This window comes from Sipha flava, unplaced genomic scaffold (assembly GCF_003268045.1).
Source record: "Sipha flava isolate LNK unplaced genomic scaffold, YSA_version1 252_pilon_pilon, whole genome shotgun sequence".
Classification (NCBI taxonomy): Eukaryota; Metazoa; Arthropoda; class Insecta; order Hemiptera; family Aphididae; genus Sipha; species Sipha flava.
In genome coordinates this window covers 1,571,060-1,594,357 of record NW_020272904.1, presented here as the reverse complement: position 1 = coordinate 1,594,357, position 23,298 = coordinate 1,571,060, and the positions used below count along the sequence as shown (strand labels likewise).

Sequence of the window (23,298 nt, the reverse complement as noted above, 5' to 3'; positions counted from 1 at the left end):
GACGATAATGTAAACACCGGACGAGTGGTGGTGTTTGTTCGGCCATTATTGTTCTCGTTCGTGAATTACAATATTACGCGTACCGGGTGCGCGTAAATCTCGTTCTCCATCCTCCTCGTCTCCCCGTCTATCCTTCATCTTTCACTGGTTCTCGCGCCACACAGTGTACATCCTGTCTTTTCTCCGTCCCAATCTTTATACATTCCGACAAGCGGCTCCGGATTACCGTGTATACGCGTACACATACACAAACATGCGTTTTATTCTTTATATTTATACATATTATGGTATACATGCATTCTTACACACGTGCGTGCACGTTGTAGTAATATTAGCCATGTCAAACAATTGCGCACGTACACCGCACACTCACGTCCGTGCGAATACCATTGTTCCACAGAAGAAGTTATGTCGTTGTAGGCGTGGGTCTTTATCGCTCAATCAGTAAATTTTCGAACTTTTTAAAAAAAAATTAAATTCATAAGTACAATTATGTTTGTTCCAAATATTTTTAGATTCGAGTTTGATGAAATTAAAAAAAAAAACATTGTATTACAGAATACACTTTTATTGAAAATTAATATATAGATATTGAGATTAAGAAATTGAGTAGTTCGAATAAAACTTGGTTTATAATACAATCAGTGTTCATGAAAAAAGCTTATCTTAAATGTTTGACAAATTGAGCTTACGTCTACATATTTTATCCAAAATAGTCTTATTTAAGCATTTTTTTTTCTTATTTCATGATTTTTCTTAGTAAATTTTCATTAAATTTTACTGCTATTAGTTATTAGGATTTTTGTTTTAGAATGATGATCCAAACAAATAATTCCAATTAATTGTAAAGAACAATTTCTTTAAAATATTGATTAAGTACCAATTTCGATGAATACCAACAGCAAACTCTTATTGAAAATCTACATATGATTGGATTTACCCGATCGATCGGTTAACATAAACCAATACTATGGATAATGTTTTAATGCTAAATTCTAAATTGAAGTTGATTTTTTAATACTTGTATGCATAATATAATAGTATGTTTATCAAAAATAAAAATGACTCTTACAATTATTATATTTATTAAAAAATTGATTGTATGCGGTATTTTTATATATTTAAAATATATTTAGAACGGAAAAAGAGTGCATGCATGTTTATAAAAATGTTTAGTTCATAGCTCATGTGATAGATTACAACAGTGGCACGTCACTGTCACGGGTAAAAAGAGGTGTTTATGCGAAGAGAGTGTGGGCACGTCATTACGACGGTAACCGGACGTAGCTATTGTATTAAACTGTAGGCTAAAAAATCGGCAAACCGTTGTTCGGTGTAGCGCGAGGTAATAATAGATATGGGTTTCTCGCGTGCACATTGTTGCCGTGAAGAACGCAGAGATTTAACGACGATTTACTCGCCCCGTCGACGTTAGGTCCGTACGCGTGACCAGGGCAAGAAACCTTTTGTGTTTTTAGAGAGAAAAAAAAAATAATAATAATAAAAATCGTTCCGCGCGCCGTGCCAGGACGAATAATAGATGTAAAGAGACGACAGAGAGAGACGCACAGGCACAGAGAAAGAAAGAGAGAGAGAGAGAGAGAGAGTGAGAGAGAGAGAGAGAGAGAGAGAGAGAGAGAGATGGATAGGATAGGAAAAAAAAAAGAGGAACTTATCTTGAACACGACAGGTGCAGAGCATGCAGGCGGGGGTAACGAGGACGGAGCTATATAATATAAATGTACGGGCGGCGGGACACCCTGTGGACACGATCGTTTATGGACACGGACCAGCAAGGGGAAGGGCGCACAGCCACTACCGGTGGATATGTACACGTGTAAAACGTCTCTCTCGGGTTACGTTTACACGTGACTTGACAAATTACACGAATGTTCGGTGACACGATATCAGGCACTGAGAGTTAACGCACCCACGGTACTCGGTAGTAGCAAACACATGGTTCGTCGTCGTACGAAAACGTACAACAATCGGAACAGCCGCCGAATTCGACAAAAGAAACGAAATCTCTGGGCCGACCCCCGTACCCAAGGGGATTTCGCTGGTACGCGTCGCACAAAATGTTAATAACAACGTAATCGTACGGTCGGGGAAGAGCGTCTCGTTTGGGCTGAGAGGACGAAAGAGGATAGCGAGAGAGAAAAAAACGTGTTTTATGCAATTCTGTTTCGATACCGCGAATTCTTCCTGCTGTACGAACGCGTTTCAACGATTTCGCGAAGCGAAATCATGTGGGGAACGAAGAGGGTTTAACTACATTGTATACACGCATACACACACACGTGTGTGTGTATATAAAAAATATATACGTATACAGTCAGGTATGTTTTGTGTTTTTAACATCTGCGGTACCTGCACCGTACGGCTGCGCGTTTCTTTGGTAACGTACTTTGTTCCCAGACCATAAATAAAATTGTCGAGACGCACCGCCGCGTAACCGGGTGTACATAATAGTGCCACTGCCTTCGACGTGATCCCGGATCGGACGTCTATTTCGTCTCAATTGGGAGTAATCGTTGTGGGACGACTGAAAAAAAAAATTTAAAAAAAAACTCGAACTGCGATCGAGTGCGTTACCTGTTGTCGAGGAGAACGAAATAATAATAATAAATAATATAAATAAAGTAAATTAATTCCTCTTTTTTATCGTACCGTGCGCACGTGTGTACACAGATATATCGCCGTTTAATTAATTGCTCTCGTAAGTTTAATGATTATGTTGTTGGAGCACTGAAACATGGAGCGATTAATTAAAACAACAAATCTTTATACAAGTGCGTCGGAAAGTGAACGTTATATTAACATCATAACTCGCTGCGAGTAAAATTATAACTATCAATTTATATTTAGTTCTCATGACGTTATCTAAATCTTATAAACAAATTAATGCTTGACGTTGCACACGCCTCGTCGATGTCAATAATAAATAATCATTATTTTCCGTTGCGTATACATTTTATAATTGCATTACACGAATACTAAATACACACAAATAAAATATTATAATATATAATAAGCGCATTGTACATCGGTAATAATTAAATCAAAAAATGCTTTTCGTTATAATATAAAGAAAACAATATATGTATATATATTAAGTTGTTCCCGAAACAGACTGAATACTACGCGATGTGATGCGGTCTGGATAATATTATTAACAGATTTTATGTAAATCCTTTGGGACCACCACCGGGAGGGACATGTCTCCGCGTCCAATCATTTGAATACATAATGAACGCGAACGTGAAGTTAATATAAAAAGTTGCTTTGTAAATGGCGCGGCACCGAGGGCTGGGCGGCGGGTTAGGTTGGAAAAATAAAAATTGAAGAAGGGCAGTGACGGAAAGACAGAGAGAGCGAGTGAGAGACAGAAAACCCTATCATTATATCCGCGCGCTAATATAATCGCCAATAAAGTTTTCCGCCCGATCCAATCTGTTGACTTCCGCACGCGCGACGAGTCTTTGGTTCATATTGAAAAATATCTAAACGCCAGATGTCGTCCACCACCACCATCACCACCACTACCACTCATCTCCTCCTATGCCGAAATGAAAATATTTGTCTTACCCCACGACGGTATTTGTCCTCTGGTTTAATTAAATCGAATACTATATACAGTTTAGGTTCTACCCTCTCGGTTTACTTTCAAATATTTCGAGAGCCCACGACGAATAATTCTCGACACGACGTATACACGGAACGTATATTATGTGTGTATAGTAACAAGCCCTCGCAAAACGGGAAATTAATTACTCAAACGGTTCGTATGTACACACACACACACACACACACACGCGCGCGGGCGCAATTTGTGTTTTATTGTGATGTGCGTGCACTCGGCGAAGACGTTCATTATCGAAAACGACGACTAATTACTGATCATTAAATTAATTCTCGAAGAACCCATTGTGACACGACTCGTCGCCATCGTCTTAACGAATCACGTCCGTATCGAGTCTGTGTTCTACGAGGAGAACATACGTATAAACTCATTGTCATGTAGTTAACGCGTCTCGCAGCGATTCCAAACAAAACCACCGCAGCTCAAATTCGAACATTACACATGGATTTCGTACGAAATGTTGTATCACTACAAAACGGTTTTTATACATGGTTGTCCCGAATGAAATCTTATTCTTGTTATGTCGAGTACCACAAATCCTTTGGACTTTTTGAACGAAACCGTCACGCGTTGAGTTCGTTAAACGTTATTTTGTTCGATTTCGAAAGAATTAAAATTCTTTGAACTATTAGCAATCGGAAAAAAAGAAAAATATGACTTAACTCAAATCGTACGATACTCACTATTGTTTTTGAAATATAATGATATTATAAATTAAACGTTGGTCATAGCTAGGAAATACGAGTATATATTTTATCGATCACACGATAAATAATGTTTTTATAATATGAGTATATTGTATCAATAGGATTTAAAATTAATCTCCTGGATAGCATTTTCGATACTTCAATGTTTGAAGAGGAGACATTATTGCTCCGAAGGTGTAATACGGAAATCGCGTAGGAATAGAGTTACATTTATCTAACGTGCGTAATCCGTATGTGTATATAATAGGTAATTCAACATCGAAACCCGAACGAAAACGAATGTCTGCTGAGGGGTGAAATATTAATTCCAAACGTACCGAATTTTCAGTACGGTGCATTTTCAATTTGTTTGAATTTTGTTAAATGTTATTTATTGATGCGGGAGTAGGGGACGACGTATCTACGTGTTTAGTGGTCATTTTTAACTGAAACTTTTCGGAACGGAATAATTAATGCGAATCAGCCATCGAGTTTTATTGCGTTTCGAGTACCGATAAAAATAAATAAAATTAATAATAATCCAAATAAATAAACATGTACAAATAATACTGATTTAAACGTTTTATCGCTATCGCGTTGCTGATAAAATTCTACGGTAAAATATTTCCAAGATCACTTTTTAAACGACAAGACTTTATATAGGAAATGGCATCGCGCCACGAATCGAATTAATATGGTAAATAGGTTTTGTGAATCTGCAAATAAACGCAATCGAATCCCGTAGTAGTTGAATTTCGGTAAAGGCATCAGGCCGCGAGGACGGGTGAAAAAATCGAGGGTGGTTCATAATTGGGGGAGTGGTATTCTCGTGGCATGTATTTATATGTTCGAAAATACCCCCTTTACCACCTTGTATCCTCTAAAGATGAGAAAAAGGGCTCTTAAAGTGGCAAAAAAGTAATCAAATTTTAAATAAAAGCTCTCACGATAAAAGCGGGATAAAGAATACCCCATATTTAATTTTCTTTTGTACGACGGATCCTCTCATCAAAGAAAAAGCAAAAAAAAAAAGAAAAGCAAAAAAAAAATATCTTTGTTGAAATATTTAATAATAATAATAATAATAATAGTCCATTAATATTTGTCGACTTAAATGTGATACACTTACATGTTACTACCACCCGCACAATGTGCGCGCGCCCGTTAGTACGAAAAAGTATACGATTCGCGCGGCGTCGTGTTATGCAAATGTAAGAGCGTTTCGGCGAGATTTCCTGTTGGCAAGGTATTATTCATTTTTTACGTTCAGAACAGATCGCGTAGCGTAAAAAAAAATCATTTGGCTAAAAAACTAATAGAATAAAACGCATCGATAATAATAATAATAATAATAATAATAATAATAATGTAATAATAACTACGCGGTCTAACTCTGCGGCGAGCGGTGACATGACGTGTTGAACCACGACTCTATGGTTTTCGATATAAAACGCGTTTGAACGCGTAATACAGAATTCCCGTCGACGCGCGCCGTACCCCGTACATGTTTGTTTCTGGAATATTCTAAGTGCATCAAAGAAGCTTAGCAAATGTATTTGAACACGGTCTCTCAGGCAAACTCCGAGCCGACCGGCTGCAGCCGTCAGCTATTTAACAACTCTGCGTGGTATAAACATAAATACGAGATACAGTTATTTACCGTTATTTATGTTCGAAATGTCGACCAGCACTGCACAGATCATCGATTCCCGTCGTTAGTTACTGCTCGTGCGCGCTAATGCCAATCAACGTAAACAAATAATATTAAAAATAATACGAACCGCGGAAAAATTGAAGTTTCCGAACACAGATTCGGAAAAAGTGCGCGTGCGTTGCACGTCAATGTAGAAATAAAATAAATAAAACACATAATATTGTTTTAACGTCCGAACGAGAACGTATATGCTTGTGCTTTACTTTCGTTTGTGTTTTCGGTTAAAATAATAACGTTGTGCACAAGACCCGTACAAATATAATGTACACGATCATCAGCTAATTTAATCCACCCGGACGTTTTAACATTACTTGTAATACGTCGAGAGGTGGAATAACGTTTTCTTTTTTGTACAGGATAACGCGTTTTTATCGACGTAGTACTATTTATAATAGGTTGACCGGTGAAGTGAAGAAACATGTCTAACAGAAAAAAAAAAGAAAAGGAATGTACAGAGAGACGGCAGAGTTGGATACTTTTGTGCGATAATACTCTAAAAATGAATACAAAAGTGCAGTGGACCGTGCATAATATCATTTAGGACCCACCGAATAGCGTACATGCATGGAAATAGTATACGATCGGAATACTTGCAGTAGGTATAATAGTGTACACTTCGGTCAGTCTGGGGCGCGTGAACTGACCCCATAGCCAATGGAAATGCTTTATCGTTGTAAAATGGTGAAATATAATACACATTTATGATTGTACATACATGTATTATTATTTTTCAACACAAGCCTACGCCGATTAACATTTCGTATATACGAAAAAAAAAAAACCGTCAGTCAATAATTACACCCATTTCTACAATGCGGAAAACACGCCATTATTATTACCCTAGCCTGAACGATCAAATATTCATGAAACATATTTGCGTTTTTCACCCCTTATCCTGTCAATATATATATATATGTGTGTGTGTGTGTGTGTGTGTGTATGTGTTGTGTAGTAGAAAAAATAAATATAAAAATTGTATCGTATACACACTGTGAAGGTGGTAAAAGGTCTCGTGCAATCGATATCATAAATATATTACACACACACACTTACATATATATATATATATATATATGTATTTGTATAATATGTATTCATTTTTTTTTTTACAACATAACACGCAAACGTCCATAACGGTTTGCGTTGACTAATTTTACATCATATCTGATTAAAAAAATGTTAATTACTTGTACAACTAAATTACTTTCGATTGCGCAACAAAATTGGGTAGTTTATCTTCATGTGCGTATGTATAATGTATATTTAAATATATAGACATGTATATTATTGGTATTATTATTTTTTATGCAAAAGGCAATTTCCTCTAGTGGTTTATTAGATTTTGGTGCGAAACTGAAATTCGATAAAATTCACTACGATGGTGGTGGGAGTGCGAAAAAAATCCACTTCGAAATCATTACACGAGATAATCTCCCTCCGGGCGCGAATAGTGGCTTTCATCACCATGAGTAACGCGCGCGCGTCACAGAACCCCTACACAAACATTATACACATACCCTCTCATCTTCTTTTCTAAACATTTTCGTCGGCGGAGCTCGAGAAATATCGCGCAGCGAATATTACAGATTTCGGATGCCGCGCGTTCCGCATAAAACCTAGAAACAATTTATCGCGTTAACGAGAACATCGATTGCGAATGCTTGTGGCTGCTGTCAGGTCTAACAGTCGTTATTCGGACTATTTAATATTCGATACGTAATCATCCGTGCGTATTTATGCTTAAGCATTTGCAAAGCGGAAAAACAAACTTTCGGGCATCGCTGTTTATACTGCAAAAGTGCAGACCAACACCATTGTACACTGACCGATGTTATTAATTGTTATTTGACTTGAACACGGTTTTTTTCGCCTCACCCCTCCCACCGCCCGTATATTATTATTCAACCTGATTGTCCTCTGCATTATAATAATGACTTCGAGCTTGGAAGTTTCCTCTATTTTATTTTATTTTTTCTTTCGCTCTCTTTCTTTTTCACCATAGTGACACTCTGGAGATGGCCGATTTGTCAAATTTAAGACCAACGTCTCAGGGTTAAAGCCCTTCTTTTTTTATCCATCTTCTACGGGGGTGTTTTATTTTTTATTCTTTATTTTTTTATTTTTTTAACGCGCGTTTTTCACAATTTCCACTCTTTCGAAATGACCCAAACCACCTCGCCCGCGACGGGGAACTTCATCAAAATATATTACCACCATTACTCAACCGTCTTTTCGAATTTTCCGCTCTCCGATTCTGCCTGATGGATTCGCACCGTTATGGCTGTATACATTCTTCTCAGTCCCCCTGCCAAGTTTTGCCGCTCACAGGAAATCGAACCTCATAAAACAGCCGACGCTGTCAGAGATAATCTTGACAAAATATTCGTTTTTCAGTGATCACCGATCGAGGTATTGTTTTATTATTTTACTTTTGTCAACAACTAGTACGAGTAGTATACAGTAGTGTCGCAAAAAGGGTTATGTGATTACGTGTACCAAATGCGTCGTCATTTGTTCTGGGACAGAGAGATCGTAAGCCGCTTGCCGGTAATAGGGGTCGAACCACCCTCAAGAGTTCAATGACAGCGAAAGTCGAGGGTTAAAAGTATACTGAACGTAACTTTTAGATACCATAAATGTATATAAGATGGACGGGAGAAAAAAAATGAGATGGACTGCGTGTGTCAAAAATTTCTGCAACGCGCAGATTACCGCGATCCACGATAATGGAGGTTTGTGTCATCGGCCACTGCGCCGTCATTTATATTGATTAATTTAATTGTCCCTAGGAGATGCGACGAAATTTCCTAGAGCCATTTCTTTGGCGTCCCTTGAGAAAATAATACGCACAACTCTGGTAGAAATACCTACCTGCAGTACTACATAGAAGTATGGTTCCTGTTTGCGTTGAACGGGTCTCGTTAATACGAGTTCCACGATTACCCTTTTTATCGGATACTGGTTGATATTATCGTCATCAACTGCGGTAAGTTGATTTTGATTTGCGTTGTTATTATTGTAGTTTAACTTCTGATGTGTCGAACCAGCCACGAACGGTTTTATGATACATACAATGATTAAATACGTAAAGTCAAAGTATTTAATTCGAATTCACTGGATTGTCGAATATACATATAATTTATGGCAGTCCCTTACTAGGGTTTGTATCACTTGTAGGTAAGATAATACTCATATTATAAAATCCAGACGTATATATACATGTTATATGCCATAATAATGTAATTGACGTGCTTTTCATCTTTTATAAAGTTTGTTAGTTTTAACAACAAACAAAATGAATCTAATGGCATTTGTTATGCACATCAGAGAAAAAACTTAATAAAGTAATATTATGTCGAATAAATTATTCTTTTTGAAAAAAAAACTTAAGTTTTTGTTTTTCAAATATAATCAAGTTGTAATACATTTTGAAGTATACAAAACAGGCGTAAGTATAAAAATAAATAAATAAAATTACAACTAAAATCCGTACTGAGGTATAGATAACAGGAACTTTAACGAGAATAATGCAAAATCCATATGACTTTGATCAGAAACATTTTGCAATCCAGTAGAATAAATTGATATGATATGAAACTACAACTGAAGGTTTTATACTAACGTGCCCCTTTGAACGTTAACAATATGCCTTTCCGTTAAAGACGAGTCAACGGTATCCCACGGGAATCTCGGTTAGGGGGCCGTATTGCTATTACATGTATACCAAATAAATGTTTCCCCGAAGTGTTCTCAGTTTTATTTGCTGACGATAGTATGCCAGTAACTCGAAGGTCTTTGGAAATAAAACCCGGTTACTTTTCATTGGAATCCTCATAGGTATTGAAAACCTATTAAAATGTTAAAACTATAACTGTACGCCCTCATACCTGGGATTTGAATTGATATTATCGTTTATATGCGGACGACAAATATATAAAATACATTATATTACATTGGGCACATAGTACACATTGATTAACGTGTCCGAGTATAGAAATGAGAAAAAGTTTCGGAAAAGAAATGAAGTTGCTCGAAAAAAAATTAATTTTAATTGGAACTATTGTATAGCAGCACCTTCGACCCGACATGGTGTTTTCTTTATTTTTTATGCTACACGGCCGTTAGCTGCAAAGCGTGCGATGACATATTTTAATGTTGGTTCGAGTTTTTCGGCGTTTTTCACCAATTAAAACGTCATCAACCTTAGGAAAATTATACGCATTAGGAACATATACAAAAACGTCCTCATCCTCCAGTGGTGATCCTCTTCAGGGGGTGGGGGGATACAACGCCGGTCGTTAACAGCCATCCGATCCATCAAGTCCCCCTCACCAGCCTGCTTGCTTGACCATCCGAGTATAATAACGGAAGGCAATTAATTAAAATTCTCAACCAAAGGGTCCGCCGTCGCTTTGTTCCCATGATGACACCACCAAAGTCTCCCCCGAACCCTGTTAGGTTATTGTTTTGTGTTCGGTTACGAGTAGTAGTTGCTGTCGGTACTGACGAATTTTTTCACCCTTCACATAACGTGATAATAATAATATTATTATTTATTTCTTCGCATTTTAATTTTATGTTTGTTGATTATTCAACGCCAAGTAGTCTTCATCAAAAACATGATGATCAGGGTTCTATATATAATATTTTACACTAGCTATCAACGACATTTTAATTTTATTTTCAAAATAATTCCTTTAAAGTTTTATAAATGGTACTTTATTGATTACTATTCTTCAATATTTATTTTAAAATCAATTTAAAATCATATTTTTAACGAAATTTGATAATATTCGTAATTATTTTAAAAATAAGCAGTAATACCATATCAAGTTTCAAATGATCGAGAAAATGATTGATAAACTCGTATAGTTAATTTAGTAAACTATTAATTAGTTATAATATAATTTTTTGTTAATAACACACATATCCAGTTATAGTGGCTGTAAGCAAAATAGATAATCAATTGCAACTACACCTTTTGGATTTACCCTTATTGGTAATGGTAATATTATTTTTAAACCTACCAGCAAGATATATATTATTAAAAACTAATCTCTAACGATAATAATACCAATCACCGACAATTTTAAATGTATTAACAATTACCCGAAAGATAATAATTTGATTGTTTAACACAATAACACAATAACTCTATAAGTTTTCATTTGAAACTATACAGTTTATACTTCGATTTAAATGTTTTCACACATCGAGTTTTGTGTCTCCACGTGTTTGTATAATTAATTAAAAACAATTGTTTTCAGTACTTGACCTTAAGAAATGAATTTTTTTTTATAAAATTTGAAGTTAAGTTGAAAAATGTGCATGTATTTGGTATATTTTATAACTGGGTCGCATTACACTTTTAACAAAACGCAGCCACGCTCTTTTGCAGAACAAAAGACTGTCGCGGAATAAGAGAGTGCACTTAAAAAATTACATGTTACTTTTTTTCGCTTCTCCGTCCATTTACTCCGGAACAAAATTCATGTCAGTTTACTCGAACCTAGGAAAACTAAGGGCAACACCCTAGCAGTATGGCGTCAATTCGGTTTTCTTTCATACAAGATTACTGCGGTGGGACTGCTAGATTATTAATGTCAGGTCAAAGTGATGGGCTACCTCGTTGGATGGCCGGTAGACTTTTTAAAAGGAATGAGATTTAAATTATTAATAAAAAAAAGGGAGTAAAAAAAAGAGTACAAGATAAAGTAAAGAGAAAATGTGGTTTTATACGTCCATTGAGGTGTCGCTCGTTGCTATAGCGGATCCCCCACGAGACCTTTCAGGGAGCCACAACAATTTTCCTTTTTTTCCTTACTCCTTATACAAATTAAGACAGAATGAGTGGTGCCGCTTTTGATTATCAGAAACATTTATTTAACTCCAACCCTCCCGGATCCATATAACTTTTATAACTAAGTTAAGTTTTGGTAGCCGACGAGAAAAAAAAGGTAGTCGTACATGAAAGTTTTTCTAAATGCACTCTGTCGAGATAAAATATATACATTATTTTCCCCAGAAACAAAATTGTATAATACATTAAAGTTTATGAAAATGCACGTACAAAAAACACGAAAAAGATATCGAAATATACGTTTAAATCCAATAAAGTATCGTGTGTAATACGTATTGAATTATTAAAAATATACAAATACTGTGAACCGAGCCAAAGCCATGCGCTCGTTTACAACGTACTACAGTTCAAGGAATATAAATAACCGAAAATGAAATAAAAAAAAAAAATAAATATAGTTGTCTCAGGGTCACTTTCAGGAACACCAGTTGTCTAATCGAAATCATGGCCAGTTGTTCGTCGTAACAATAACTCAATTATTGTACACGAGGAACAGACAATACGGTCTTACCCATAAGTTCTTGGTGGGTTTTGTTAATTGGATAAGGGAAGCCGATAAAAGAATAAAAAAATATAATAATAATAATAATAAAAGTAACAAACGTAAATGTATGTATGTATATATATATATATATTTTCTTTTTTCATTGTTGCTTGGGGGACCTTGTTACACACGATGGGAGTTATTCACCGCCGCCGTCGGCCAGTGTCTTGATGTCTTAATTAGAAACCTGTCGTTCAGGTAGGCAGGTTATGCGTACATACACTCGCGCGCGCGCACACACACGAATAATACTCGCACGTTATACACCCGGCCGATAATAATATGTTCGAGCGACGGCAGCGGCCATTTTGGATACGCATTCGTGCGCGGCTGCTCGGCCGACTCCCTCTCTCCGATCCGACCAAGAGATAGACGCAGAAGAGGTGTGAGGTGAAGAGAGGAACCCACACATACGTACGCACGCACACGAGCTCGTAGACACACACGCGCGCAGAGATTTATATCTACAGATTTGCATACCAGTAGTTATTCCGATACATCCGAGAGAAAAAAAAAGCGTATACGATCTGTTCGACCGACCCGGCGAGCGATTTACGACTGGGAACCCGGGACGCGGGGGCAAAACTTCCGCGCGCGCACCCTGCACGCGTCGGGGCAACGATAAAATCCCTTACGCCATTGACAAGGCAGCAAAAGTTTATCGCCGCAAGGTACGAGAAACCACGAGAATTCAAATAGGGCGAAGGTGATCGTGTGCACTTTCGGTTCACGCCGATAGGTGGTCATTATGCTGTACGAAACAAGGTGTATAAGTCTACTATCGCGTTGCTGTCGGTTAAAGTACGTCAACGCGTACACGCACGCACGTGCACTGCGGTGTGGGCCGAGGTGTGAAACTCGGACCATTCGGCTAAACGCACAAAGAGGACGTTCGAAACAAAACATTAACGTAAAGAAAATAAATAAACATAGGGTCGCATGTAAGCGTACACTATGTATGTACACGTATTTATTGCGTTATCGAAATTATGTTTACGCTGTTCGCATATTGTGTGCACATTATGTACCTCATATGTATATATATTGTGTTATTAAGTTGGGCGCAAAAACTATTTGATAAAGTACTTAGTTATTTCGCGGAGAGTCGCGAAGGGGTGAAAGTTTTCGTTTTTCGTAATCTAAACATGAACTACTGAAGTTTTAAAGTTAATTAATGAACGTTATATAATTCTGATGTGGTAGGAACAAATTCGAAACAAAAATGAACAGACCTTTTCTTTCAGACATAATCTCATAGTTTTTTTTTTTTTTTTTTAATATTTGTACGTTTCGAGCTTTTGTTGTAATTTACGCATACGAATTTTTATTTAAATCAAATGACATTCGTACATCATACCACATACGTAAATATGCATAAGAGAATTAATACTTGGAATCGTATCGAACAGCATGTATGAAGAATAAAATATTATAATATCGACAGTCATACATTAGTATTTATGCGATTAAATAACAACGAAATAATTATGTTATTATCTTCAAATTATTATACGGCAGGTGTTCGAAACATACTAACGCGCTCACGTCTTAGATACATATTATCGAAATACATGATATGGTAATCAAATATAAACGTTTTCGTTCCTATGAATGTTTTAATACATAATTCCTCCGAAATATTTAGATTTCTTAGCGGAAGTAACGTCGTATATAAATAATATTAATACACGCACATAATGTTTAAGAAATACAGACTTTCTATACCTAACAATGAACACACAGAAACCGCGTGTATCTAAGAAGATGATGTAGTATTAATGTTCGTACAATAAATTAACACACGACGACGACGACGTCTGCGGCTGGGATGTATAATACATTTATCGAACTATTATACGTACAGCGATACTTCCTTTTGAAGTATAATATATTACACCACGTTGCGAACGTATTATGTTAATAGTCTTATACGTATAGGATATGCCTAAGTATACACATAGAAATATAGAATCATTCATTACCTGAAAGTATTTTAATATCAATAGTATTATAGATAAACCTAACCAGCATAAATGCGTCGACCGTTGAGCGCATGTTGTAGATGCACAGCGGCCAACGATGAATCTACATTTTGAACATTTTACATTGCCAATGAAAAATAAGTATGATTTAGTATGCACTAGTGAAATAAAAATAAATCACAATTCGTTGAAACGCAGTTCTCTCGTTTTCCCTCGTCGCCCCGACATAAACGAGACGAATCAATTGAAAACTGACGACGGGCAAATTCATTAACTGGGATTTGAATCGTAGCTGACGGGGTCGTTTGGGATTCTGGTCAGGTACGAAATACCACGGCGGCACTCTAATTACGGTCGGCGAAACGTCAACTTCCAACTGTCCGCGCGCGGCGGAGACGATAATTACCACCACGGTACACCCTATTTCAATTGTTCGGTTAGGGGACCCCCTTCAACCCTCTTTCCGTATTGCTTTCTAGAAGAGCAAAAAAGGTTTGATCCATCGATGAGTATTTGATGTGTCGCGGGACGCGGTAAGCGCGAAAAAAAAAACTGAGAGCCATGAAAAATCGTTAAGATAACGAAATCTGAAGTGTAAAACATATCCTGGTTAGGTAGGTCAGACACCTCGACAGGTAGAAAGGCAACAGCTTTAAACAGGCGTAGTAATATTTTAATTTTATATTAAACACGTCCATGTACCAAATCAGTACAACAATATGACTTGCATGGTTTAATATTATTTTAATAATATTATGATAAATCGTACAAATATAGAATGTTTTGTATTTTTGCGAGTTTTCTACATTTCAAATGATTTAATTTTCGCTCAGAGCTAATGATACATTATTTTGACGCGTATTAGATTAACGGTTGCGAAGTTTGTTAATCCGCGTAAAGTTACTGTTTATGACTTTTGTGTCGTTATATTTGTATATTTACAAAAACAAAAAAAAATATCTTGGGTGACGATAAACCGGTTTTGTTAGAAGGTTGTATAGAACATTGACTCCGAGGTACGTAAGGTATTACACAATACATATTGTATGAAATACATCTGTGTGTATCTACTATAAACGCGCACAAAGATATTTTTAGTGCACTCTGTAACATAACGTATATGATATCTATATACTTGTTATACATACTCGAACCATGGTATTTTAATGGAGGGGAAAATTTGTTATTTCTTCCCCAACCTCCTACACATTTTCAAAATAAATGTTAAGGGATGTTAAAAACACCATAGTTTTAAATATTTAATAATGGTATACAATGTTTAATTTATTTGCAGTCTTATACTTAATAGGCATGGATTAGAATGCCCGCGATCATTGTCTGTGTTTGTTAAAGTGGAACAATTAACAAGTTTAAATATTTAATTTTAAATCTGTTTTGATTATTTTTTCTAGTCGACTAAGTTAAGTCGGCGTTGATGGTTGTGTGATTGGAGGGTATTATTTCTAATGACTACATGGACTTAATGTATTTATTTTCGCGGCATTCGACGTTGAAATATTTTAAAATGATGATTAACTCAAAGAAATTCCGTGTTCAAAATACAATTGCCACAACAATAGTGGTCAACAATACGCGTTCCCTAAAACAATTTTTTGGTCATTTCAACTTACAGCGTTGTTCGGCCTAAGACAATATCCGCAGACAAATGTCTCTACAGGCGACATCCGAGACCTCCTCCAGAGGTTTATACAATCATCGATTACTATCTCGGGCTATTTCGCCAGATGATTAATGGCGGAATTGTAAAATACACAAGTCTCGCGTTGTTGTTGTAATTATAATCATCATAAGTGTTTCCGTGATGATTACCTATAGGTACCTGAACGATTTATTGTTACACACACATAATACAAGTTACTCAAGTAGATGAAATGATCGTGGGAAGATAATATTATTATGTAAGTCTGTTGACCGAGCTAAAAGAATAGAAGGCAGGAGAAAAAAAAGAAAATCGAACTATTTTGCACTTACGAAACGATGCATATAACACGTGATCGTTATAACTTTGGATGCATGGAATATTCATATAATATAGTAACACCGCCACTGTATAACGATATTTTTTTTACATAATAATCATAGTATAACTGTTGATGAACTAAATCCGTTTTTTAAGCCGTTTCGGAAAATAATTAAAAATGCGGTTATCGGTAATGATTATTCTCGTAAAAAAAGTATGGACGTTTGAAGGATGTGTAGGGGGAGTGTTGGATTAAAAAAATAGTCTCGTGGGTATTGATTCGATGATAGTCAAATACCAATAAACATAAATCAATAAAACTTGTTTTATAATGACAACGAGTTTATACTAATTGAAAAACCGCTGATGATTCGAACAAACACGTTTCTCTATTAAAACTCACTCGCTATTAAAAGCGTGACGGATAATGAGTGACTAAATTTCACAGAGACGATTGTTCTTAAATCAACAACGATTATAATAAAAAAATATTACAATCGGCGACAGTACACGTCATTTATATAATCTTATACATGATTGTCTAGATAATATATATATATAAACAGTTCAATATATCTTTAAGGGATTACATTTCACACTGCGACTACACAAAGCACGAACGGTGACTGCACTGCAGCGTTAGTCTGGATGCGTTCCTTAAAAACGATCCCTTTAAAACGGTAAATCTCACTTATAATCATGAAAAGTGCGAGAACAAATTTCTAGGTTAAACATGCTTGATAATTCTGAATACATATCATATTTTAATATATATATATATATATATATATATATATATACATGTACATTTATCCATCGAGTGCTGTAAAGTATTGAAGTATCATATAGTTATATATATATACGTATAAGTACAGTGTACAGATGAAGCATCATCGGTAAAACAGAGGTGATTGTATAATTTGAGTTTGTTCTTGCTTTGATTACGAGCAATATTTTTATTCCATTAAAATACATTACATTAAATTGATAACCATCCATGTAAATTTAATACTGTTTACAGTCTTTCTACAAAACCACTACGTTTTCTTCGTTGTATGACATATAAGCATTTGCGCATGCACATAAAACTTGCGATTATAATATACTTAAATATATAAAGGTGTACATTTATGAATGCAGCATGAGAGTTTCGAAAACAAATGAAAAACGAAATCTAACAGAAAAAATACAGTAAAATGTCGACAACTTGAAGGGATGGGAAATAATTTGAAAAAAGAATAAATTTGAGTGATCCGGTAAACTCAGAACGATGCATTTTGTCTTTTTGAATAGTGACTCGTCTCGAGTTTCAAGCCGCCAAGATTCGTTGTATATTTATATACACTCTGCAGCAGAACGTAGGCCTACGGGGTCTCGGGTACGTAAAAAAAACAACGAAAATCGCACATTTAGGAGGGAGGTGACGTCTAATATATAATATTATAATTTATAATATACTCGTATGTTGTCGAGTTTGACGGCAGGAAATGGCGGCGGTGTACACGTACACACTAGAAACATGTCGACGGGTGTTTCGTTGTCAACAGATGTTATAAGGATCCATCAACGTAGACCTACAGAGTCGGGATCGTGTACACTATAGTTTGACCATCGCTCGTATAATATATACATAACCTATACGAACATCGCATATGTGCACGCACCTAGTGGTAAAAAAGGGTGATTTCGTCCGTTGACTACAGTTGCAAATTATAATTGATTGGACAGTCGATCGCAAGAGAAAATATAATAAATTACAAACGTAGTGTTATAGACTTATTATTAATTTTTATTATTATTATTATTATTATTATTAGCATTATCAATATAATTAGTATACAACACCAAAAATTTGATACCAGGTGATTAACACGGCAAACAATAATAAGTTAGAAATTTCGAATGTCATTTGTTATATGCATATATTTATATTAAATTATAGATGGTGTAGAAATTACCCTATATAATTCACACACATATTTTATATGCATAGGTTAGACACCTCTTGTTATTCTCTATTTTGAACACTTGTTATGACCGTACGTTTGATTTTCATAAGCGATAATGTTATATACATATTAATAATTATATTTCATATACATACACCGTATATATTTTACCTCAGGTAAAACAACGAATTTCCAGTAATTATCGTAATTTACATTTTATCGAGCTCTAATTAAAACTGACTATGACTGATCACCTACGTATATCACAGTCTAAATTCATAATGCTATATACATGTATAAATATGTACGAATATTTACACTGTTATTAAAAAGAGAAAGGGTCGAAGGAGAAAAAACATTTTTAACGTGACTTTAAAACAAAATAAACATTTTTATTTTTTATTTTTGGTAAAGATAACTTTTACAAACCAATCGCAAATTACCCAGTAATTTTCTAAAACTGCACTTGAGCCCTTATCGGAAACACGCTTAATTTATTTGATAATAAAAATCAATAATAATTATTAAACTTTTATATGTAAAATACTAAAAAAACTTTGAACACCATTTAGCTTTCGGAAAACTTAACACAATAAGTGTGTAAGTAGCAAAATGGGAATGGAAATTGCATCCCGAAAAATCAGAGCAACAAACAGACCATAACGAATTTGCAGATTCTCATATAGCTTTTATACGAGTTGATAAAAACCATTCGATACATTTTAGTTTATCTCGTATGTTCGAACTACATATAAAAAATGTGGGCACGCAGTTTAAACAGACCCTGTTGTACCCACGTATTATTTTTTCCTCTTGACATCGGAAGACAAACAAAAATTAGTCGAAATCCACCGTCTGGTGTTTAATTACGACCGGCATAAAAACCCACTGCCTACTCGTTATTTTGCCCTTAAGGCACAAACAAAATATTCACATAAATCTATATAATATATATATAACACACAAAAACACTCATATACATGTATGTAAACGTAAATTACACTAATTTAAAAAAAAAAAAATCTTGAGCCCATAATTAAGTGATAAATCTGCAGGGTCAATATATTTCTGTACATCTAATTTTTTTTATCGTGAAGTATAAGAAACACAAAAAAAAAAGATTCATAAATAATAATTTTAAGAAATAACCGTAAATATTAACGTAAGCTCTAATGAGCTAAAAATATTAAATGCAAATTAAGTAGGGAGAAAACCCTGGAGAAAACTAATTCAAATACTATGTTTTTATAAACGTTTTATGTTAACAATTAAATACAAATTATAACTATTCGACATTATCAGAAAATTTATAGGAAAATAACTGTAAAACCAATGAAATTAGGAGTGCACAAATAAAGAATTTATATTTTATGTACTTATACAGATAATATATTATAAACGTAGAAAACTATTCTAAATCACCGAACAATATTTTTTTTTATAATAAAATTATATTAGAGTAAACATTGTCTATAAAAATGTCTTCAAATACTCAGCGCACAAAAAAAAAAAATAAATATATATATATTACACATAAAACATTAAAAATATTTTAATTTGTAGATTTATTTTTTCTCTTCGACCGAGAGAAATAATATCATACACGTTACCATGAGGCCTATAGAATAGTTAATATAGCATAATAATGAACATCCACGGATACGCGGATAGATACTAAACGATAAGATTATACACGAGATTATACATGTATATATTTTATGTGCGGTATGCGTGAGTGTGCTCGTTGACAGTATGTGTTCTCCAAAGACATTTAGATATATGTACTTTCCATGTGTGCAAATTAGAAAAGAGGATATTATGGTAAATTCAAGTTAAATGTTAAGTTTTGACGATGTGCCCTAACAATAAATACCCTGTTTAGATTACATGGCAACAGGCGAAGGCGTGCGAGTATTTCTTAAACATGATAATACGAATAATATAATTCCAATCGACATCGGAAACAATTAAACAGTTTCGCGTTTCAAAGTTTCACCAAACTGTTTACTGCAGAAAATAGTAAACACGCTGAAGATTAATGGTATGATAATAATAATAAAAGCTATAAAAAATGATTTGTATGTAAATATTGAACGTGAACCTTTGTTTAAACCCATTATAATTCTCTAGTAGTGAAAAATTATTTTTGAACCTCAAAAAAAATACAGATTCTCAAGAGACGTTATTTTTTTCGGATCGGTTTGATAGGATGTAAAAATAACTTTTTATGACTTATGTTAACTATGTTGCGCGTAAATAATTCATACCAATTAATTTTAGTAAGCCCGATGTATCAATTATAAATAATATGAAAAACAGCCACGTGTTGTGTCAAGCGTAAAACGAAAAGCTATCGGTGTCATTTCGAAAAAAATATAATAAAGTAAAATGTACTTTAAATTGTACGTGCATGATACGTATTTGAACGCTATCGTGCAATGAAGCATTATATTATAATGCCGGTTAGTAATGCATGTTCTTTTTAAGTATTTTAAACACACAAATTTTCACACCTAGGCCCCTTTGATTTTTTTCTTCACCCAGTCCCCAAGTTATATTTTCAAGCTGGAACAATAGGAGTTCGACGAGTGCCTAGCACGCCCCTCGTTTAAGTCCTATTCTTTTAGAAAGGGGAAATATATTTCGCACTTCGTCTCCTGCTGACAAGCGATTAACGAGTTACAGGCAAAACATGCATGAACAAGTGAAGAATTTTGGTCGTATTTGTACACAATAATAATAATAATAATAATAAATATAAAAAAAACTAAGGTTTTTTTTGTTTTGTTTTTTTGTACATAAAGAATTCACGAGCTATTCCGGTGAATGGCAGTGCAGTGCCAAAGAAGTAGGGGAAATGACGATTGTATAGATGAAAAAAAACCGAAAATAATCGACCGTCATGCGCGTTTTGGCATGGTTACAAGAAGAAAACGACAGTAAAACGAATAATACGTTCGATTAAAGGGAATTCTTTACTCAAGCTGCTCCGAGAGATACACAAACGTCGTTTTGAAAATGCACAGAAAAAATCATTGAACACGATAATATCGCGTACGACGTACACTGCGTAGGATACAAATGTTTTGGTGATTATGAAAGATCATTGAAAATACGAATTTAATATCCATCGTCATCATGTTACGTTTAACGTTGAACTTGTCTTTAAAACATAGATTTTCAATTTATTAAATATGAATGTAACATAAATACACTGTAAAAATCAGCAAAATTACACAAACCACAGAAACGTTATACAATATTCTTACGTTCTGTAGTAGAAAATTAATAATTTAATACTGCCGAGAGAATGTATAATAATGCATGTTTTGGTAGTCAAGACAAAACCCAATTACTAAATAATGTTAATCATAGTCGGCTATAGTTAAGTATAACCAAATGCCATAACGGCATGGTATTGTCATAAGTATTAAATAATTAGCGAATTCGACGATCGCATTGTAAACGAAGTGTTAATTTGATAATTTATTTATTGTTATTTGTAAAATTGATAACAGTGATTGTTCATGTTTTAAGAACATCACGTAAAATCTGACAATTTTACATTTAAATATATAAAATAAAAATGTGTTATACATATATATATATATATATGTATTATATATAAATTGTATATTAGTATTTGCTCTTAAAAATTCGTATGAATGAGATCTTGCATAAGAAATTAGCACGCTTTATGAATATGATAAACTAGTTTGACTGGTTCACCCAATAACTTCATATATAGGTACAATAAAATTTAATTAATATTATACAACAAAGTAATAGTAGTAATTGTGATTTTTTTTTTTTTTATATTTAATAAATTTAAGTTTAAAATTATTTCCGTTAAAACTTTTGGTGAGTTTTTTTTATTAAAAAAAACTATAAATATTTCCAAAATGATTTTAAAATCAAAAATAAAAAAAAATGTCTTATGCAAATTGTAGTTTTGTGTTCTTATTTTATTTAACCGGACTAACAGAATTTGTTAATTAGAGTTGTTGATAAAAATAAATCATACAGATTCAGAAACTTAACTGAAACTTTTCAGAATGGTAATTTTAAACTTGGTAATAGAATTTATATTTTAACCATAAAACGGTTTGAGAAAAATAAAATTGTGAAACATATTGATTCACGAAAAAGGTACGCGAATATTGTTATCGTATTGGTATGAATATTGATTTCTATTTTCGTTAATATTTTTTTTTCATTTTATTAAGGAAAACTATATTTAACTCTGGTACAAATAATTCGAAAAATTATACATAAATATTGTAAAAAAAGTGAAGACTGTAAAGAAAAATGTTTCGTTATAATAATAAAAAAAAATTATAAAAATATAAAATTATACGTATACAATATAAAAAAAAAAAAAATGAGAATATATACTATCAAAATCAAAAACGAAAGATAAAACCGTACAATCCATAGGGTATCATTATGTAGGTACTAATATTATTTTTTATGCTTTGCGGTTTTTGAAAGAACGTACTATATTAAGTCATTATGTGATGCTACACCACATTTCTACACCTGCCGGTATTCTTCAACAAAGAAAATAACTTAATATAAAAATGTAAATAATTTCAATCCGGTTGTTTTCGTTCTTGCTTAATTTTAAAAAATCCATAAACCTAAATCGACTAATATAATGTAAAAAAACTAATAAATTCTTACAGAATTCTCTTTTCAAAATAATGTTTACATGAACAAACAAAGGATGTTAATACAGTATGTATAAATGCGAAGGAACAGGTGTGTTTATATAAATATGCATTGGAATTTTGATAAAAATTAATATTTTTTAAACAGTAGAGATTAATTACTTTTCACATCGATATCACAGAAGAATATATTGCAATTGAACAATACCGCGACACGAAACAGTTCGCCGTCATATTTTACGATCGTAGGACACATTTATACTTCTAGA

General features: G+C 34.1%; 1 protein-coding gene across 6 annotated transcripts in view; it reads right to left on the bottom strand.

Annotated features, from left to right (window-relative positions):
- LOC112684558 (semaphorin-2A) overlaps positions 1 to 23,298 on the bottom strand; it is a 478,554-nt gene that overhangs the window by 126,817 nt on the left and 328,439 nt on the right. The gene's annotated exons all lie outside the window — the stretch shown is intronic.